Here is a 20,705-nt window from a genome sequence, read left to right as displayed (position 1 = left end):
GTCAAGATGAAATCCATCATATTATTTCTAGTCTAGATACTCACACAGGTTTATTTACGGTAGCACCCAAGCAGAGGTGTAGAGCTGAGGTATACAGAAGCTGAGTGACCTACCCAAGGCCTCTCAGCAAGCATTTGGCAGGGCAAAGCAAGAGAACTGGAGCATCTTATTTAGATGATAGCATCCAGAAAACACTCTAGTTCCATAACTAAGCAATAAGGAATAATAAGCATTATAGCAATCATCGAGTAATCACAACTTTTTGGTTGTAAAGTGCTTCAAATGCCCTTGGGGAATGACTATCATCTGATAACTACAAACTCTGTGCTGTTGCCTTACCCTTAATAAAGAACAAATATGTGTCTGGTGGTTTTAAACAACAGTTTAGAAAGAGATGCTTGCAGAGGTACGATTATGCCATGCTACTTTGTAAGTACTTGCAATAAGCACAAATACATCTTGGTTGCTGCAGCTCCGATATAACAATATGCAGTGACACACAGTGAATACATAACCCTTCCAAGACTTTTAAGACTGGTGGCAAAAAGAGGCATGCTGCTGAAGGGACCTGCAAAAGCCCCTCCTGTTTATGCCAACAAGGTAACAATGATAAAATAGTACATTATCAAATGTGCATAAAGTCCCATTAGCTACACATCTATTTTATGAGTATGTAAAATAAGGGTCTTAAGTTCCACACACAATTAGCTTGACTAGGGGCAACCAGGTTATCAACCCTCTGAAAATAAGATGCAGTGCAAGGTATAAAAGGGTAATGTAGCAGGCAATTCTTGTTAGTTGAGTCACCGCATTTGCCCACTTACATGTTCTTACCCTACTCCAGTGGCAACATAAAATACATTCCCTGCTGGTTTAACTTTGCTGTTGAGGAGGACAAGGATACGAAGCAGTGACAACTCACTTCAGCAATAACTCACCACATAGCTCCATCACACATGGCTGCATTGCCAGACCACTTAGGTATCTATACAAGTTTTCACATGCCCATGTCTAAGCCACCATTTTGAAATCTGTTAGCTTATAATTTGGTCTTTTGTGAACTGTCTATTTTTGCAATTCTTTTGGGAAAAGTGCCTGCACAGAAGTGGGAAATGGTGGGTAATCACATCATTGGGCTCCATGTTTAATGTCTGCTTACAAATAGGACAATCTTTCTGATTATCCATCCCATCATCTCAGTTTGGTTTTCAAGACTCGGAACCGATGCTTCCTCTCTTGTACACCACCTCCAGCAACAGGCATTTTGCAGGACAAATGACACCCTTAGGAACACTTATGCACGCACACAAAGGGACAAATTATTGAGCCCATACGTATTCAAAATTGCCTGTAGATGAAGTCTAGAAGAATGCACCATTGCTGAATTTTACACATACCTCACTAATGCACTATTATAGTGCCTACCACAGGCCTCCATAAAATACTGATTTAATTAGTAGTAGTTTCTTTTGTGTTCATTTAAAATGGGGTTTTTTTGAAGGTTCAACAGAAAGTTCCATACCATCTTCTGTTGCTGAGATATATAGGATGGGCTCTTACTATTTTTAGAGCATTCCTTCCAATCCATCCCTATTTCATACAGGGAAAGGTGAAAGAGAAGATAAATAATTTATGTGCTCCAGGTTCAAAGGCCACAACTGGAATCCCTGTCAATCGCAGCCCTTGGCTTTATGCTTCAAACTACACTAATGCACAGGAGGAAATATGCTCCCAGTCTCCCCCCATACTGACAGGCAGAAGCAGTCCTGGGAGATGCTAGGGTACAGAAGTAGTTCAGGCAATCATGTTCTGCTGGAGCAGGCACTCATCCTCTTCTCCAAAAAGGAAGCAGCAGGATATTGTCCCAAGAGTGACTAGTGGGACAGTAAGGAAGCTTAAGGAATCCCTGTTTTGTTATCTGCTTGTTTAATTTCATGTTTCCCTACTGAGATCTCATTTTTCTTCTTTAAAACAGTGTGTCATGTATTACAATCAAGGGCTTTGCAGTATATGATCTATATTAACCTTATTTCATTCTGCAGATGGCATTACTGGAACTGGTTAAGCAAGATGCCTAATGACACATGACAAGCCAAAGGTAAAAAGAAGAAATAAATCAATGCATCCCAACACTTAATCTTACCTTTACTGTAATTACTGATAAAAAGTACACCTTTCCTCTCAGCTTATCCACTTGCAACACTGTTTTCCTTTACAAACTATGTTATTGGCTATCTTTGCCACACCTCTAATGATTTTGAGCAAGGCACAAATTCAAGAGACATCAGTGCAAATTTCCTCTATACTCTAGCATACGCTCAGCTTAAGAGTGTACCCCAGCACACCCAGGGCAGCTGGTAGCACAGCTCTTGCCCAGGGTGCCCAAACCCATGGCCTCCTCCAGCACAACACTCATGGCAATAAAGAAACTGGCAGCCATGGTGCATTTTGAGGGTCAAAGGAGTAACAGATCTAGAGACAGAAGTGTATCAGTTACCATCAGCTTTAAGATGTGGCTGTTCTAACAGCTACCAAAACACCCAAGAGCCGGGGAGGAAGCAGAAGAACCCCAAAAAATTGAAAACAGGATGGGCAGTGCGCTAGTGGTGAGAGTAGCTGCAGCACCTCCATAAGATCTAGTGGAAGCACTCCACAGCATGCAAGGAAGCACAGAGCAGCCAAACTGCTTCCTCTCACTGCTACCACCACCATCATCTCCATAATTATACGGCGGCTACCTACCTTCTCGCTTTTCCCCTTACAATTCTCTCCCCATCCCAGCAGCAGGGAGCAAGTGAGTGGCTGCGTGGTGCTTAGCTACCAGCTGGGGTTGAACCCGTGTCTCCATACAGGTATATGGATGTGGCTAGGGGCTAAGAGCTAGATGGTGACTTTCCCTGCTTTGGCTAAGTTTTAGTAACCCAGCTAAAGCTGGATATTTAAGTAACCCAGCTGGATATTTAAGAAGGAATCACAAGATTCATTCTCATCACTTTACCAGAAACCACAGGCTGCTGCAAAAACAGGTTGTTACTCCTTTATGGAGCAACATAAAGGTTGGCTTCTTCTTTCAGATTACATGCAAGCACTCAGGTTCTCAGCACTGAACCACATGCTCCTGCTGGTCTGAGTGAAAAAGCAAAATGCTGTGGGGGAAACTAGACTCGATTGGAAAATCTCACCCATTAAGCCTCCTTTACAAACACTGAATTGCATTGCATCGTTTACTTGTTCACACTTAAACTAATCCAAACAATGATAAACTATCCTAAACTGTGATAAAATTAAAACAGCACCGATCTAGCTGAGGCTTTTTCCCCTCTTGGCATTCTTGGTTTTAGATCAATACGTCTCAGTCTCTGAAAATGTTGTCCAGTACGTGATACATTATAGACTGAGGCTAAAACTCTGATATATCTACCAGTAGCAGCACTGCAGTTCGGAAGAAAATAATAAATATGTATGATTGCTTAGAATCACAAAACTACATGGCATATCGCATACCATGTTTTAGCAACCACATTTAGCTTTGTGCTTTTTAATGTTGATAGCAACTTTGAAACAAATACATTAAAACTCAGGTATGCTTAAGTATTGTCTATTAGCTTGTAACAAAATTACTCAAATTGAAGAAATAGCTGTTTAAAATCCATTTAGAATATTCCACACCGAATAAAGCAAGAAGAAAATCACTCTACTTTATCATGAAGGTGCCATGAATTTTAAAGATTTTTTTAAAAAAGCCATACATAATACAGCCAAAATCATGACACTTCAATGTCATTTTGAGTGTTTTTCAACATCTCATGATACAAGCATTTTAAGATTCTGTTCTGACTCTTAACACAGAGAAAGGCAGGATTGATTTTTGAGATTTAAAAGTCATGTCTCAATGCCACAGTCAGAATCTGTCCAGCACCCAGCCTCTTTGTCATGCAGAGGACAAACAGCCAGCCTAAGCCCCTCTTCCACACTGCTCCATACACATAAAAAGGCAGCTGGCACAGGTCAAGGCTTCAGCTTTGGGGAGCTTTTCCAGTATCAACGGCATTTCCCAAGAGCCCATTGTGGCCAATGTCAACCTTTTGCCTTTGTCTGAAAAAAAACCTATAAGGTGCCAGATCTCACCAGGCTCATCTGAGATGTATTTGTTTCCTCCTTACTTTTATAATCAAGTAGAATAGGTTACTTAGGAGCTTGCATAAAGCTTGCACTTCCAGTAATCATGCAATGTACTTCTAGCTTAATTTTTATGATTATTGAAAGTCTTCAATACTATCAGCTTACAAACACATAGATTCTTTCATGGACTCTCTGGGTGCAGGTGTTGGGCATTGTCTTTGATGCAACAAATATCCAAAGGGTAACACCCTGGAAGGCTTTACATACACATAACGCAGCGTAGTAAAATGGCAAGCTATGGTTGATTTCAAAAAGTACCGATCTTACTCACAGCTCCTGCTTCCCAGAAGTTTGTGCCCCTTAAAACGTTTCCTTCTTCTCTCCCCACCTTGATGATCTGACATCTGGCAAAACTGCAGAAGCCCACAAGCATTGGCTGCAACGTGGTTGAGAATTTCCAGGTACTGAGAGGTTGTTTTAGAAGGTTTATCTAGCTCTTCAGGTAGCCTGAATACTAAAAAACCTGCCAGTCCCCTTCAATAAAAAAACGACCAATCCCCTGACTGTGCAGCCACCCTCCAAGCATGGGGCACCTCTACACTGGGGATCAGGGAAAGACACACTTCTGATTTTTCAGGAAATCTTTTCTCCCTCCACTGTACTATTAACGATGCTTACATGGAAAAACTAACAATTTTGTTTCAAAGGGATGCTTTATGAAGGTGTGATGCTGATAAATTCAGTCAGACTTTTCTGGCACGACAATCTACTGAGCACTACTTTAAAAAAGGAAGGAAATATAAAAGACCCTTAAGCATCATCAGAAACAGGCAGCAACTCATAAGAAAGGTATTTAACATGCCGGAGCGTTGTTTCTCCACCTCCATTTGTCAACTGCCTGTGTGCTGATCTGGTCACAGACTGTAATCATGGTGAGCATCTCAAACCAAAAGTATCGACATTCTGATTAAACAACCGTCTGGGGTTTGGTTAAAAACAATTGAAATTGATACAGAAATGCAAATTTTATTAGTCCACTGGCAAAATGAAGATATTATTTCAATCTTCAAATCTATATTTTATATATAGGTTTTATATTTTTAATAACCTCCACAAAATACATATTATCATTTTATACTGCAGCATTACACTCTTTACTGAAATATTGTGAATGTAAGAAATTGAGGAACAAACTCTCTTTGTGTTAGTGTAAATATATCCTCATAGGTATTTAGTGGCAAGTTATTATATGTCACTATTCATTGAGACAGTACATTTTACGTCTTTCTTACAGAAAAAAAATATCTAAAGTTCATAGCTTTGCACAGCAATATTTTAGAGCTGCATTTCAGTATCAGTGGCTTCTTCATCCACACTTACATGTTCAGAAATAGAAGTCATCAAGCAAAACATTATCTGTGTTTTACCAAGTTGCCACTTGCCAAACTGCAGTAGTAGTGACAGTGTCACCATCACAAAAGGAAGTATAATTGCCTGGTCTATACATTTCCTGCTATAACCCCAACCTTCTGACATAAATCACAAAAAACTGCAGAACTGTCTCTCCATTTGAGCTTGGTACTAAGCATGCTCTCCTTAGGTCATTCAGAGCATAATAGTAAGTGAAGCTACCCAACACTGAACCCTAAAGAAACAGATATTTCATGTAAACAGACAGACTCTAACCCAATAAAAGTAAAGCCTTGCAAGATCCATGCTTTTAACTAAGACTCCCAACAATATCTAAATTGGTATTAATGTTATCTGCAGTGACTCCAATATTCAGTGTCAGGATTGGGATCATGAGACATACTATCATGTTTTGTTCTTCACACATAATTTGAAAGAAAACTACAAAAGTTTAAACACAGTTCATGGGGGTTCTGGTTTTAATAGCAGTCACTTTTAATTAAGAAAATCTTGATCATTCCATGAGTCTAAAAATCAGGATTTTTAAAAACCTGTCACTTGGCTCTTCTTCCCTCCATCCCAATAGTGACACACACATTTCAAAAAACCAGCTGTTTTTCACAGAGACTGAAGCACAGCTGAAGTTATGAGGAATTATGCATTCAGCATTGCTCTACAACAAATCATATAGAAATGTATCTAATAAGTATTTACATTGGAAAGCATTGGTTTGAAATGGAGTATAGTAGCATTGCATATCCATTATTTATCAACTAAGCACTGTATTCACTTTGCTGGACATAGAATCATAGAATAACCAGGTTGGAAGAGACCCACCGGATCATCGAGTCCAACCATTCCTATCAAAGGAATCTCCTTCAAAGACATCTTCTGTAGAGCGCTTTAAGGCCCCCAGACATTAGCCTAAAGCAAAACTGCATTGTCTTACTTACTTTTCAGAATTACCGTGATCGAAATGACTGAGTTAAACAAAAAGGTTACTAAACAGGAGACTCTTGTCAACCATAAGCTAAGGTGAGTATATGTGCATAGAGTTCAGAAGAAAAGGATGCCACAGCAGCACCCTGGTTGCTTCTCCAACATGAATTTATAAAGGGGAGTGAAAGTGCAATATCAAGTGAATTAGCAAGAAATTAAAGGATTAAAATCCCAAGGACCAAGTCAAAGAGAAACAGGAAATGGATTCAGCCCTAGAAAGATAAAATTATTTAACAAGTTATTAAAATAGTTCATCATCATAATTAAAATCCAAGCGCATAAGAAAAAGTGGCACAAGAAAGGTAATTATTTATACGGAGACTTTAAAAAGCCATTTATTGTGAATTTGGGAAAGAATCACCCTGAAAGAGCTGGTAATAAAAAGAAATTGTTTGTTTATTCATAAAACTTATTTTGGTCTAGCATACCACTAAGAATGCCTAACATCTGCTCAATGGCAGCTGTAAGTAACATTAGGAACACTCAGCCAATTTATATCTTTCCTTTTTATTAAAAAATAAACAGGTCTTCTTAAATTATTCACTAGTAAATTAACATAAAAATCAGTGCTGTAGCAACTCACACTTTGTGGAAAAGCATCTGCAAGCTTTGTATGATCATGATGATCTAAACCTTTCTACATTTCACTGACTACTTTACTCTTTATGTGATGTCCCACCTAATTTAGCAAATGAAAACGTAGAAAACCTACAAGCCATACCGAAGCCATGGCCATGAATAATATAGAACGCATCACTGATACCTCAAATGTCATATTAGCTCCCTCCTTCCAACCTGAACAGATTCTGTTCTTACCTACCCTTTTGCTTTCCATCATTTAAAAATTCTATTCAGATAACGTCAGATCCTCTCCTGCTTCTGACCTTCATGAACCATACATTAGACAATAACCTGAACTGGCAGAATCCTTATCTCAATTACTTCTGAGTAACAAAATGCAGTGGTCTTGCTAATTAATAATTATTTGTTCTCATCTGCAGCATTTTCATACTTAGATTGCAAAGTGCTCTGCACGTTCCTGTGTTTCACCCCAAAATTCTGTTCTTAAAACAGCAAAAAAAGGCACAGAAACCCATCACGCCTAAAGGCTTCTCTTTACCCCACAATAACACTTTTTTTTACTTACTCTCTTGAACATTTCAGCAGGTAAATATATTACTCTCTTCCTAGGTTTCTCTTCTGCCTTCATTCTACTTTCTACTACAAACAAGTCCGTGCAAAAGAACTCACCAAGAAGTTGTTTGAAGGCAGAGTAGATCTGTTTACTTTACTACAAATTATTTGGTTTACTTCTAAGCAACAAATGAGCATTTCTGCAGAACGCTCTGGAGACAGTCAGTTTAAAGCTAAGTGAGCTGTAATTCTAACCCAGGTGCTGGAAATTGCATCATTACAATAGCACAGGGGCCATCCAGGTGAAGTTCCTGGAGAAGCCCACCTCAAAGCTGCAAACGTGCTGCAACTGGCAATGTGGAAGACTGCTGTGAAGCTAGATTTCCTTACATTCAGAGTAGCTGCAAACACAGTACCTGACTATAACATAAATGTAACCAGTTAGCTATTAACAGCTCATATATGGTACCTTGTTATCAGATCACCACCTGAAAATGCTACCCTTCCACTAACTGGGGACTAGAAGTCATGAGAATCATGGCACCCCCTTCCATCACATCCCGCTTTCTCGTCCTGGGGCTCAGGCTCATTTCAAATCTCCATTTATGCATAAGGCTTTGAGTTTCTCTTGAGCTCTCTACATGTTCATTTTCCAGGACCAGTAGAAAAGAGGCTTTTGAAGATACACAATGCAAAATTCTGTATAACATAATTTAAGTTTAATGTGCTCCAATGAACATGAAATATCATCATCCGTTTCCTTTTGGGACCATTAGAGATGAATGAACAAATCTTCCTGATAAACTACAAGACTTCTCCTCTGCGATGTTTGGGATAGGCTGGTATGTTGGACAATGGATTGGCAGTGTAACTGCAAAGGTGATGGAAGGAAGACTTCTTCCTTAAGAAAAAGTCCTGGCATCATCAAGGAAGAATCTTTTCTACATTTTAGATTTAGGGAGAGCCCAACTTGATAAATCGGCTGCAGTTGTACACTGCAGGGAAATCATTTCATAGCACAAATACTAGAGGGAAAGAGACATCAAAGGTGCAAATGACAATCAGATGTCAGATTCATGTTGGTTTGCCATGAAGACTCTGGACTTTGCTGTCATCTTTGTCTTCAAAAAAATTCTCTCAAAACCAGGCCTATTACAGACAGCTCAGGGAAAGGTATTGTCTTTGGAAGCATAGTAGAATCTAGAAATTGTCTTATCTGAGAGATGCTGAGATTAATTTCAGAAAATGGATTTAAAAACATATAACGTCAGGAACATTACCCAGGGGGTGAAATTCCAAAGTACAGTATCAAAGAAGGGAGCATCTTCCCTTCTTTTCAAAATCTTCCCAACATGGTTTGCTCTTTGGCAACACGAATCAAAGGAATGCAGAAAGCACAGGGGATGAGTTCCAAGTGACCCAAGTACCGATCAAGGAAGCTCAAGTCCCTCGAGCAACTCAACAGAGGCAAGCTGGAAAAAGCCATGGAGCTCTCCTTCTGAACACCACTGAAATGAGCACATTCTTGAAGAATATCACTGTATCCTATGGTAAAATTCTGATAAAAATGTTGTCCTTTGAGAAAAGATTGGCAAAGCCTATTAAAAAGACTTTAAATTCTGCTTCAAAAATTATAAGGAAGGAAAAACATTAAACACAAGCTTAAAAGTTTGCATTTGAGTAAGCTCAATGAGGAATGCATTTGTAGCATCAGGAACTCAACAGTTAGCTTGGATAAAGTAATACTTTGAAATACAGCGCCAGTGACATTAGGATATGAGCTATTAAAAGCCAGTTGAGGTCTTTACATTGATCTCAGTGCATTTTTTAAGATTCAATTTATCGGTAAGGAAATTATGCATAACCTCCTTGAGACTAACTTCTTGTTCCACATGACTAGTTTTTGTCCCACTGTTATATCTCAATATGTATTTCACTTATGTTTCTGTCCAATGTTTTATTCAAATAAGTGTCCACTGTGTTTCAAAATAACCTTTTGATATTCAAGATCACATATTCCTACTGTATTTTTCCATCCAACATCTTTCTCTTTAGAAGTCTGATTTCATGCTTCTGCTGTCATGAGCACATACCTTCAAATTAGATAGGCATGATCGCTAGGCCTTGCCACCTATAAAAACAACAAAATAATCCCAGGACCTACAGCCCTAAAATAATGCTTAGTGTATTTTCACATCTATATTAAGTTTCTGTTAAGGAACTGGATTTTTTAACTGGTGTTCCTACTTGTAATCTCTTAAAAGATACTTTAATATTTCATAAGCCAATTCTGTATAATTGATAGATACAGTAAATTAAATATTTATTTCTATTTTTTACTGTGTTAGTAGAATTTAACACCTGCTGCTAACACAATAACCAACTTGAAATATCAGAGAAATAAATAGTACTCTGTACATCTATTGATTTTACATAATATTTCCATGTTTTAAAATTGCATTCTCTCAAACCATTACCTTCAATACTGGAGCTTCACAGATGCAAAGTTTTTTTGATGGCATGTTTGAATAAAACTATTCACTGTGCAGCAATTTCTGAGTATGAGGTGATATGAAACTTCAGAAGTTTTAACTCAGATTCTAACAAATTATTTAACATAGAAACAAGGTTTCATTCATGGGGAAAATTAACGCAACAGGGGTGCTTTCTCACCTCTCTGCATCAGTTGTTGTAAATTGAAAGTATACCATTTAGATATTCCTTAATTAATATGCTTTGCAAAGATCTTGAATATCAGCAAAAGAAAAATGCTGTTCAGGCATTTTGGATAGTTTGTTAATAGAAGGTTGACCCATCTCAACCGTATGTTGTTACACTGTCAGTACATGCCAATTCTCTGTAACTTCACAACCAGTTACAATGGTTGAAGCATAAAGAATAGCCACCTTCCTACAGGTTAAGAAGCAGGAATCTGCAAATCAGATGTTCAAACCCTTCTCTGAGATCCAGTGACAAGTCCTGGGATTTCTGGGGATTTGTCACACTCCTGCTCCTCTAAGATTTCTTGTAGGGGCGTACTGCTTATTCCATTTTGATCGCTGCAGGGAGAACACCAAAGCACAGCAAAACAGGCATACAGGAGGCTCAACAAAACTCTTTCACTTCAAAGAGCATTTTGGGTGCAGTGCTACGAAAACAGATAAAGGGAGGTGACCTCTCTGCTGCTACTATCGGCAGTGACAGTTAATTGTGCACTGCATAATCCCATCCCCCCAGAGTATGATGGCAAGCTCTCACCTCCACTGTTGCTCCCAGAGTTGTCTGTTTTACTAAATCAGAATCAGCAGCTCCTAACAGAAAACTTCCAGACTTTCTCATGTTCTGTGGTATTCAGTCGCACTGCCTTCTATTAAGAGGAACATATTTCTGCTTATGTCTTAATTTACTATACTGCACAGAGGTCCTATAAAATATGCAATGTTAATTTTACATATGAAAAAACAGAGAAGCTAACAGAGTTGTCACAGGTGATGAAAAGTTAGGAGTCATTCTACTACCTTAAACAATCCTACCCACCTTCTGGCTTCCTGATTTAACTTGGCATTTTTCTGGTGAGAAGTGCTTGGAAATAGCACTGTTTCTAGTTGTAACTGGGGATGGTGGAGGGCGAAAGTCAAGAGGTGTTGAGGATAACACAAAATCAAACAAACAGGTACAGAGCAGACAAATGTCATCTGTTTTACAGTAGTATTTCTTCTTTGACTTCATTAGAGGGTGTATGTTGCTATTTTCTGATTACAGGAGAATACCATTAATGGAATAGACTTCTCACAAAATTAGCGAACTGAGGCATCCTGGTGTGACAAACATCTATGGCCTCAAACAACTATCTCCCCTCAGATATGGCTGTATAAGCTAGTGCACAGTACACTAAGCACATAAACAAATGAGCAACAAAATGTGGCAATGCATACACGTCTGGGTTTCTAGCTTAACAAACTGCAAATAAATGAGGTTTTACTGTATGCACTCTCACTTTGTTTTCCCTTCACAAAGTCTTTGTATCTTTTTACCGTCAACATTTCTGTTACTCTCATCAATTACTTCTGCTCTCTACTTAACCCTACACGGTTCTGTTTGTCTTTTGACTCTATGGAAAAGACTTAACATTAGAGCCTACCCTAGTATTTCTCTCCCATTTCTTCCTTTCTGATTCCCTATACATACGTCATTGAGTTCCAGACAGATTTTTAAATTTCATTTTGCATTCCTTCAAGGTCTGATTTACTCAAGCTCAACATTTTTTTTTTTTGTGTTACTACTCTTTGTATGGACTCTCACCAGTAATTCAAACCTGAGGATATTGTGATTGCATTGTTACAACTTTCAACTCCAAGCTTATCTATCATGCCTACATTATTTCTAGTGATTAGCTGCAGTATCACTGTTAAGCTTGTAGGCAATTACATCATTTAAGGGAGCAGTCTTGTACTGCCTTACTGAACATGCAGCTATTTGCATTTCTGTACTACTGGCTTTTTTATTCCCCATCACTCTGTGCCAGAATAAGAGACCTCTTTTAAACTGATTGTATTTAAAGGCCATACATCTTTTGATCTAACTCTTAACTCAAAACCTTTTTTAGTCCATAATATCATTCAAAATTTTAAGACAGCCTGTGTCACTCTGACCTGCTCTGTATCTTGGTTTTCCACAGTGCGTTTCATGCTTGTTTCTTTCAGTTCTGTTAACCAGAGTTCTGAACATGCAGAACAACTGCAGACTATGCAGAATGCAGGACATCTGCTGCAGCAAACAGACAAGAAAGTTATGAACTACTAATATAATTCCATAGCATTAATTACTGTCCTGATGAGCCCCTTACAGCAGCCAACTGCAACCACTTCTACGTATTCAAGACAGTAACGAAGGCTATGTTCCTAAAACAACATACAACACTGCATCTGCGTGATGCAAAGTGCTGAAGTAGTACAAACTCTGCAAGTTCAAATTTATCTAAAAATTCTGAACTAATGGGCAGATCTTTGGACAAATGAGGTATTGTCTGCATGCTTGCAGGCAGAAGAGAGCTGACATAAACATCATTTTATGCACTCTCAGTAAACTGTCAGAAATTCAGAAATGTGCTCATGCCCACGCTAGATGTAATATGTACTGCCAGAAGATCACAGCCAAAGAAAATTGGGATTATTCTCTACCATTTGATAATGCAGGTGGGAGAACTCTCTGCATTGCACTTTGTTCTCTGAAGACAAGCATTCAGAAATAAGAATACACTGTATTTCAACATCCACCTTCCCCAGCCAGTAAGTGTAGCTCAGCCAAGCTGGAACAGCAAGCAATCCCCGTTACACCTTAGATTTAGTCTGACTCCTATTTGGTTGGAGGGAGAAAGGAAACAGACACCAGGCTGTTACTGAGAAAGCCTTATTCCTCTTCTCACACATTCAGAAGAGTAAGGACTTACTGGCTTGTCCTCAGCCCTACACTGGACCTCCAGACCAGAGCTTAATTAACATTGTCACCCTGGAAAGCATTCATAGACAGTTCACATCTGTAGAAAGCAGCTGCTAACTTTGAATCAATCTGTTTCCAGAAGATGACAGCCACACATTGCCCCTGATTTCTGACAGACCGTTCACAGGGTAAAGTATACTCTTCACAGATACACTGTAAATTCAACAGTTTGCTGTATTTCAGACATGTAAAATTAGATAAAAATTGAAATCTTATTTTATACGTGTTACCAAGCCTCCTTCCTTGTTTTGCCTTTCATTTGGAAATACTCTGGGCTCTAATAACTGACTGACTTAGTTTCAAATTACATCTAAAGTTGTAGACACATAATTAAATCAATACATAATACAATTCATATGCTATTCAGGGGACCCTCAACTTTTGGGTTGAGTGTGGGATTTAAAGCCAGGAACTCACAAATTATCTCAGCTTGACTTTTTGACTTGTCTGTTATTATCTTTGTCTCATAATTCACAGGGTGATTGTAAGATTTATTCTGCTAATGTCAGTATGTGCTTTGAAGACATAAAGTGCTATCTAAGTGCCAAGTATTATTACTTATTCAGTGTTCTTGTTTCCTACATTAGTCATACTTGCACAAAGCATGCCTAGCTTTTCAGTCAAAATTTGCTAGTTTGGTTTCCTTTCCCCTCTTTCATTTTTCACGAAACATTTGCTTAGTAGAAGTCTTGGACTGTGGTGGTTCACACCAGCGGTAGGAAAGGCATGCCTTGCACTTAGATGTCCGCTAGTATGTTTACAGCCACACCATCTAAACCTTCTCAAAACAAATTTTTGCAAGGTTGCTCAAAACAACGGCTGTTGGTATCTTAGAGTACGTCTTCCCATTTTTCATCCTAAAAAATGGATCTGCACCAATATTAAGTACACTATAAAAACCTTCATTAGAGCTGGAATAAAAGCTTTGTTTAGCCAGGCATTATTTTACAACATTCCAAACCACATTTCTTGGACTCTCTCTACTTATAATCATTAAACTGTTATACCTTTTTCTTAATTTAGGATCAGGTTTTTGTGCAGTGGGATGTTCTGACCTTGAGGATCTTTGAGGAAGCCTCTTCACATAGTACTGCCATGTTCAGAGTTTTCTCTGTGGGAACATTGTGGCACTACTCTCTGCTTTTAGGGAGAAAGACTGGATATGCTATACCTCAGCCAATCTCTCTCTGGATCCAGCACAAGGCCAGACTATTCTTACCTTTGCGTTTTGTTAAGGTTGGCTGAGAAAATTTTAAGTGTGTATTAACTGGAACCACTCCTGTAAAGCAGGATGAAGCCTGGAAGGATAGACAGAGGGCTCTCCCAAGAACTGCAAGACACAGCTTTTTTTCACCATTTGGCTCTATTATTTCTGTTCACTTTTGAAAGAACAGTATCAGAGCATCTAAACAAATTCTGCTCATGCATATAATGTGTTTTAATTCTCTTCTTCTAGACTATCAGCATAAGAGACCTTATTGCCTCAGACATCTTCCGCTACTTCTTGCAGGGTTTTTTTGTTCTAGAGACTTTAGAAGTTAGTTTGTTTTAGCACTAACTCACTCCCTTTCTAAGTTCATTTTTTACATTAGCCAGTATCTCAACTTACAATTTATTTGACTGCTTAATGACCTATGAAAAAAATTGTTTTAAACCCATATGTTTAGTAGAGCTGCAGAAAAATATACAGCTCATTCCTGATCTTTCCACAGGTATTATTTAAATACATATAATGAAAACAAATATCTTTCACGTGTTACTGGTGTGTTTCCCTTAGGTTCCCGAAGAGAGACATAAAAGGAGCTGTACTATAAAGACCAGCTTTCCCAGTTAAAATGACACAGATGAAGTTCTCACTTTTGAAGTACATTTATTTAATCACTTCCTTTACCTACCCTCTATTCAGCATATTTTCATTATTATGAATTGTTACACAGAATAATAAAACATTTTGTAAATAGGTAACATGGTTAAAATGTGATCTTCCAAAACAAAGAATCTAATAAATGACTGAAATACACAATTAAGTCATCCACAGTTTTACTGAAGTATTCCTTTCCCACTGCAAGTTCATTATCTCTCCCTTCTTTGTCTGGCTTCCCTGGCAGTTTCTGATGTTTGGCAGTTTTTGTTGTCTGGAGGCCACTTGTCACTGGCCTCCAGCTGGATTTCACACCATTTACCACCACTCTCTGGGCCCGGCCATCCAACCAGTTTTCCACCCAGGAGAGTGTGCACCTGTCCAGGCCAGAGGCTGACAGCTTCTCAAGCAGAATGCTGTGAGAAACTGTGTCAAAGGCTTTACTGAAGTCCAGGAAGACCACATGCACTGCCTTTCCCTCATCCAGCAGCCGAGTCACTTTGTCATAGAAGTCCTGGAAGACTGGGGAAGTTCCACTGGACTGGAGGCTGGCTGATGTTGCGCCCATCTACAAGAAAGGTCGCAGGGAGGATCCAGGGAACTACAGGCCTGTCAGTCTGACCTCAGTGCCAGGAAAAGTCATGGAACAGGTGATCTTGAGTGCTATCATGAAGCACATGCAAGAGAACCGGGTGATCAGACCCAGTCAACATGGGTTCATGAAAGGCAGGTCTTGCCAAACTAACCTGATCGCCTTCTATGACAAAGTGACTCGGCTGCTGAATGAGGGAAAGGCTGTGGATGTGGTCTTCCTGGACTTCAGTAAAGCCTTTGACAGAGTTTCTCACAGCATTCTGCTTGAGAAGCTGTCAGCCTCTGGCCTGGACAGGCGCACACTCTCCTGGGTGGAAAACTGGTTGGATGGCCGGGCCCAGAGAGTGGTGGTAAATGGTGTGAAATCCAGCTGGAGGCCAGTGACAAGTGGGGTTCCCCAGGGCTCAGTGCTGGCTCCAGCCCTGCTCAATGTCTTTATCAATGACTTGGATGAAGGCATCGAGTGCACCCTTAGCAAGTTTGCAGACGACACTAAGCCGGGTGGAACTGTGGATCTGCTGGAGGGTAGGGAGGCTCTGCAAAGGGATCTGAACAGGCTGGACCGCTGGGCAGAGTCCAATGGCATGAGGTTTAACAAGGCCAAGTGCCGGGTCCTGCACTTGGGGCACAACAACCCTATGCAGTGCTACAGACTAGGAGAAGTCTGTCTAGAAAGCTGCCTGGAGGAGAGGGACCTGGGGGTGTTGGTTGGCAGCCGACTTAACATGAGCCAGCAGTGTGCCCAGGTGGCCAAGAAGGCCAATGGCATCTTGGCTTGTATCAGAAACGGTGTGACCAGCAGGTCCAGGGAGGGTATTCTCCATCTGTAATTGTCACCGGTGAGACTCCTCCTTGAATCCTCTGTTCAGTTCTGGGCCCCTCACCACAAGAAGGATGTTGAGGCTCTGGAGCATGTCCAGTGAAGAGCAACAAAGCTGGTGAAGGGGCTGGAGAACAGGCCTTATGAGGAACAGCTGACAGAGCTGGGGTTGTTTAGCCTGGAGAAGAAGAGGCTAAGGGGAGACCTCATTGCTCTCTATAACTACCTGAAAGGAGGTTGTGGAGAGGAGGGTGCTGGCCTCTTCTCCCAAGTGACAGGGGACAGGACAAGAGGGAATGGCCTCAAGCTCCGCCAGGGGAGGTTTAGGCTGGACATTAGGAAAAAATTCTTCACAGAAAGGGTCATTGGGCACCGGAACAGGCTACCCAGGGAGGTGGTTGATTCACCTTCCCTGAAGGTGTTTAAGGCACGGGTGGACGAGGTGCTAAGGGGCATGGTTTAGTGATTGATAGGAATGGTTGGACTTGATGATCCGGTGGGTCTCTTCCAACCTGGTTATTCTATGATTCTATGATTTGTTTTCCTTAGCATTGTTCATTCCAAGGAGCTACAGAGACACACGTTTGAGTGTCTCCTGTAGAAATGAATATCACTCAAACAAGTAAACATCAGAGAGTGAAAACCACCAATTAGTTTGCTCTACTCTTTGTCTGGAAGCTGTCTGGTAGGTAGAGTTAAAGATGCAGTCAGTTTCCCTCAAGTAGCTCAAACCACCATCAAGACTTCAAGAAGCTCAGGAAATGGCAGTGGACATTATAAACCAATAACCAAAAATTATCTCATTTAATGCTGAAATTTTCTTTTGGTCAACTTTCTGAAAACAACGTGCTCTTTTGGCAGTTACACAGAGCCACCTATGTGTAATCCTACCTGCCATTATGTCCTCCATGGCACTGCAAAAACTGTTCTTGTCAAGTGAGTCACTGTCCTTAGAGGGCTGTCAACCTCTTTCACCCAGAATAGGTTATTAAATATTCCAGAAGAATTTATTGCATGTCAGTCAAGCCTGTAAAGGTATGGCTAAAAGAATTTAAGTGAACTGGATGCCTGATCCCATTCTGATGTCTTTCTTCTTCTGTACTGTGCTAGAGAAGGAAGAAAATGTAGTCATCATACTTTAGAGATACGACTTCAGACACAGGAGGAACCAAAATCCACTGTTTCAAAGACAGGCAAATTATTCTTATAATTCACTGTGAAGCAACACTTTTTCCCAAGTTCCTACAGGTGCAAGCATTAACATCTTGTACACAGGTATGTTGTTCAAAGCACTGTTTCAACTGGCCTCCACCTCCAGTGCACTGTTAGGATTTGCATATCTCACTGTGCTCAGCCTCAATTACTGATGTGCAGTGGATGGCTTCCACTGAGTCCTGCAAGGTTGTGATTCAGAGTACAGCTTTTTGCCTACAGAACTGGCCTAGGTGATCTGATTTGAATACAAAGTGCATGAGCACACTACCTCAGTCTCAGCACAGCCCTTACTGAGTTTTTAAAATCCCTGTCAAAGCAGAGGTGCACATTTTTTTACTTTTACTATCCATTTTCAAGTCAGTGATCTGTGCAGCTGGCTCATGTCTAGTGGCTGAACCCCTACCTGCCAGCTGAACCCCGCCACATGTAACATGCTGTGTAAAATACTCCCCTGAGCCAAGGCAAGGAAGACTATACAAATTTTGGAAAGCTATTAGGGAGAGGAGACATCTGGACTGTATTCCCTGGTCACTTAATTGCTTTGTGCAGAGCAGAACAACTTTATCTGGAAGGACTGGGATCCTTAACAGTAAATACACTGTAAAATTGATCTCTGTGTGGGAGAAGAACCTCAGTCAGAGAAACCAAGTCTCGGAAACCCCAGGCAAGCTTTTTAACCACACAGCTACTGATAAATCAACATTGTGTTACTCTCACAGCCTTCTGAGTCTCACAAATAAGACACATGGGAAATACACATATTTTACATACACATTGCAACACATCCAGTGGCTTTGTCCTTCAGGACCCAGGTGAATGCGTGTATGCTCAGCAAGGGCAATGTAAACATCTGTCGGTCCAGGATTTCGTGGTCCCTATATGATAAGCTCACCTTATGTATAGTGAAGTGGAAATATTTTAAGGACTACACACCATGTCCTCAGTCGGACTGAATAAGTTGCGTGCAAGGCTGTAATTAGATTATTGAGGCATTTTAAATAACACATTGCCAACAAATCACAAAAAACACGCAGCAATTAGTTAAATCTTTTCTGGAGTAATTTTACACTGTATTACTCTGAAAACTCAGCTTACAAAGCAGCATGATGAGCACTTCTAACAGCACAACTGAAGGAGCAGCAAATTTTCATGTAAAGGACAGAAGCAATTGGCCACAGGCAGCAAAAGCTTCTAAAGCCAGTTTTGCAGTTGAATCCACTATACAGTGTAATTAATTTCCCCATACAAAACTAATTACTAGGGTCAAGTTTATGGGAGTTATTGCTTTTTTATCTTCAGATAAAAGTTGCCAGGGCCTGTCACATCCACAATATCTTCTGCTTTTTTTTCTTTCTCTTTTTTTCTTTAATATCATGGCACCAACTGAAAAAAAAATCTGTACATAATAAAGCTAGAATTTAAAACTATTGTGCTGAATTGCTTTCTCCCTAAAATGCTACAACTATACAAATCAAACAGAATTCAACTGGAATTTAAGTTCTCAGCAGTTCTGACAAATCAGAGTCTGAAAATCTGGCCCTCAATACATGTACATAGGGCATCAATAAATTCTTATTTTTACATCTACCCATAAAGAAAAAGCAAGATTGAAATAAGGAAATTACTGCATATATTCAGATGGATAAGTATCTTGCAAAATGAATAACTATGCAAGGAAAATCATTAACAATAGAGCCATCTGCTGTATTTCAAAAAAACTACACCAGCAAAAAATCTGAAATGCTAGAATGCTTTACAACCTGAATTTTTCACTACTCCATGCTACAAAAAGTGACCATAATGATTAGTACATCAGTTTAAATGACAGGGAATATGTATTTCTTACACCTCTTCTAATTAAAAGCAATATTTACTGGCATAATACTGATCCTCTGTATCTAATGATACTAATTGACATTGTAGCTGAGTATGTAAAAAGCCTGAAATGTTTCCCATTCTATTTGAAGTAGATAAGCATAGGGTTGTGCAAGGAGACAAAGAACTCAGCAGCAGGCTGAATATTTATTTAAATGCTGACAAGACATTTGGATGATTTTTTTCTTACTCTAAAACAAGAAGTTCTGAAGAGCTTACAGTAGGAAAAAAAAACAAACACAAAAATCAGGGAAAGTTTAGACAACAGACTAACCCAAGCGGTTCTTAGTATATCTTTACACTTCACTCTATCAATATACTTGAAGAGCTCTGTTTCAAGCATGGTGGAAGAAGCAGGTGTCTAGAATAGAATTTAAAGAACATAGCCTTATCAGCCAATTCCCGATTTTATGGAAGATGGAAATAAAACACAGCCCTAAAATCCTGGCTAAACTAGGGAAAATTGTACCAGCACAGACCAAAGCTGCAGAGAGAATAAACTGCTGTAAATCTGAGCTCAAAGGCATTGTTCACTCCATTCAGTCTGCAATGGCTATGGCTATGCAAAAAAAACAATACCTACAAACTATACAGAGCCCCTAAAAACCCTATCCTGCTCCTGGTAATGTGTTTCTTAGCTGAAAGGCTCAGAACAAAAGACAGACAATCTCCTAAACATCAGGTCAGATATAACTGCACTTTCAAAGACAGGGAAGACTGCACACCTTTCAAGGTGCCAATTAATTGGTGGTAGTGAGTGACACTGCTTTGCATGTGCCAGCTGAAACAAGTTATAACCTAGCCAATCCCAGTGCCTGCTGGAGCACAGTGTTCCTCCCCTTACTGCATTTCCAGCATAGCTGGTTTCCAGAACTGCAATTCCATAGAGCTGATTAGAAGTGATTGAATATTCACAGGCAATTTCCCCCGAATGCAAAATAAGCTTACGAGCCACGTACCTACATCACATCTGTAGTTCATCACAACTGCCTAGATAATTTCTATGTCTGTCCCAAAATATTAAATATACCAAGGATCAGACATTTGACAGCAAATATTACTTGGTCCTACAAATTTTGTCACGTAGCAGTTTTAAGTGTTACTTAACATTTCATGCAGTTTTTGTAGGTTGTACAAAACAAGTGACACTTCATTACTACATGTGCAATTTCAGCA

General features: G+C 39.7%; 2 protein-coding genes across 2 annotated transcripts in view; both read right to left on the bottom strand.

Moving 5' to 3' along the window:
* MGST1 (microsomal glutathione S-transferase 1) overlaps window positions 1-20,705 on the bottom strand; it is a 274,023-nt gene that overhangs the window by 150,044 nt on the left and 103,274 nt on the right. The gene's annotated exons all lie outside the window — the stretch shown is intronic.
* The window catches only part of DERA (deoxyribose-phosphate aldolase), a 55,800-nt gene that overhangs the window by 10,808 nt on the left and 24,287 nt on the right, over window positions 1-20,705 (bottom strand). The window lies entirely within an intron of this gene.

Source organism: Phaenicophaeus curvirostris, chromosome 1 (genome assembly GCF_032191515.1).
Source record: "Phaenicophaeus curvirostris isolate KB17595 chromosome 1, BPBGC_Pcur_1.0, whole genome shotgun sequence".
NCBI lineage: Eukaryota > Metazoa > Chordata > Aves > Cuculiformes > Cuculidae > Phaenicophaeus > Phaenicophaeus curvirostris.
The sequence above is the reverse complement of the archived record's forward strand: the minus strand, read 5'-3'. Positions and strand labels throughout refer to the sequence as shown.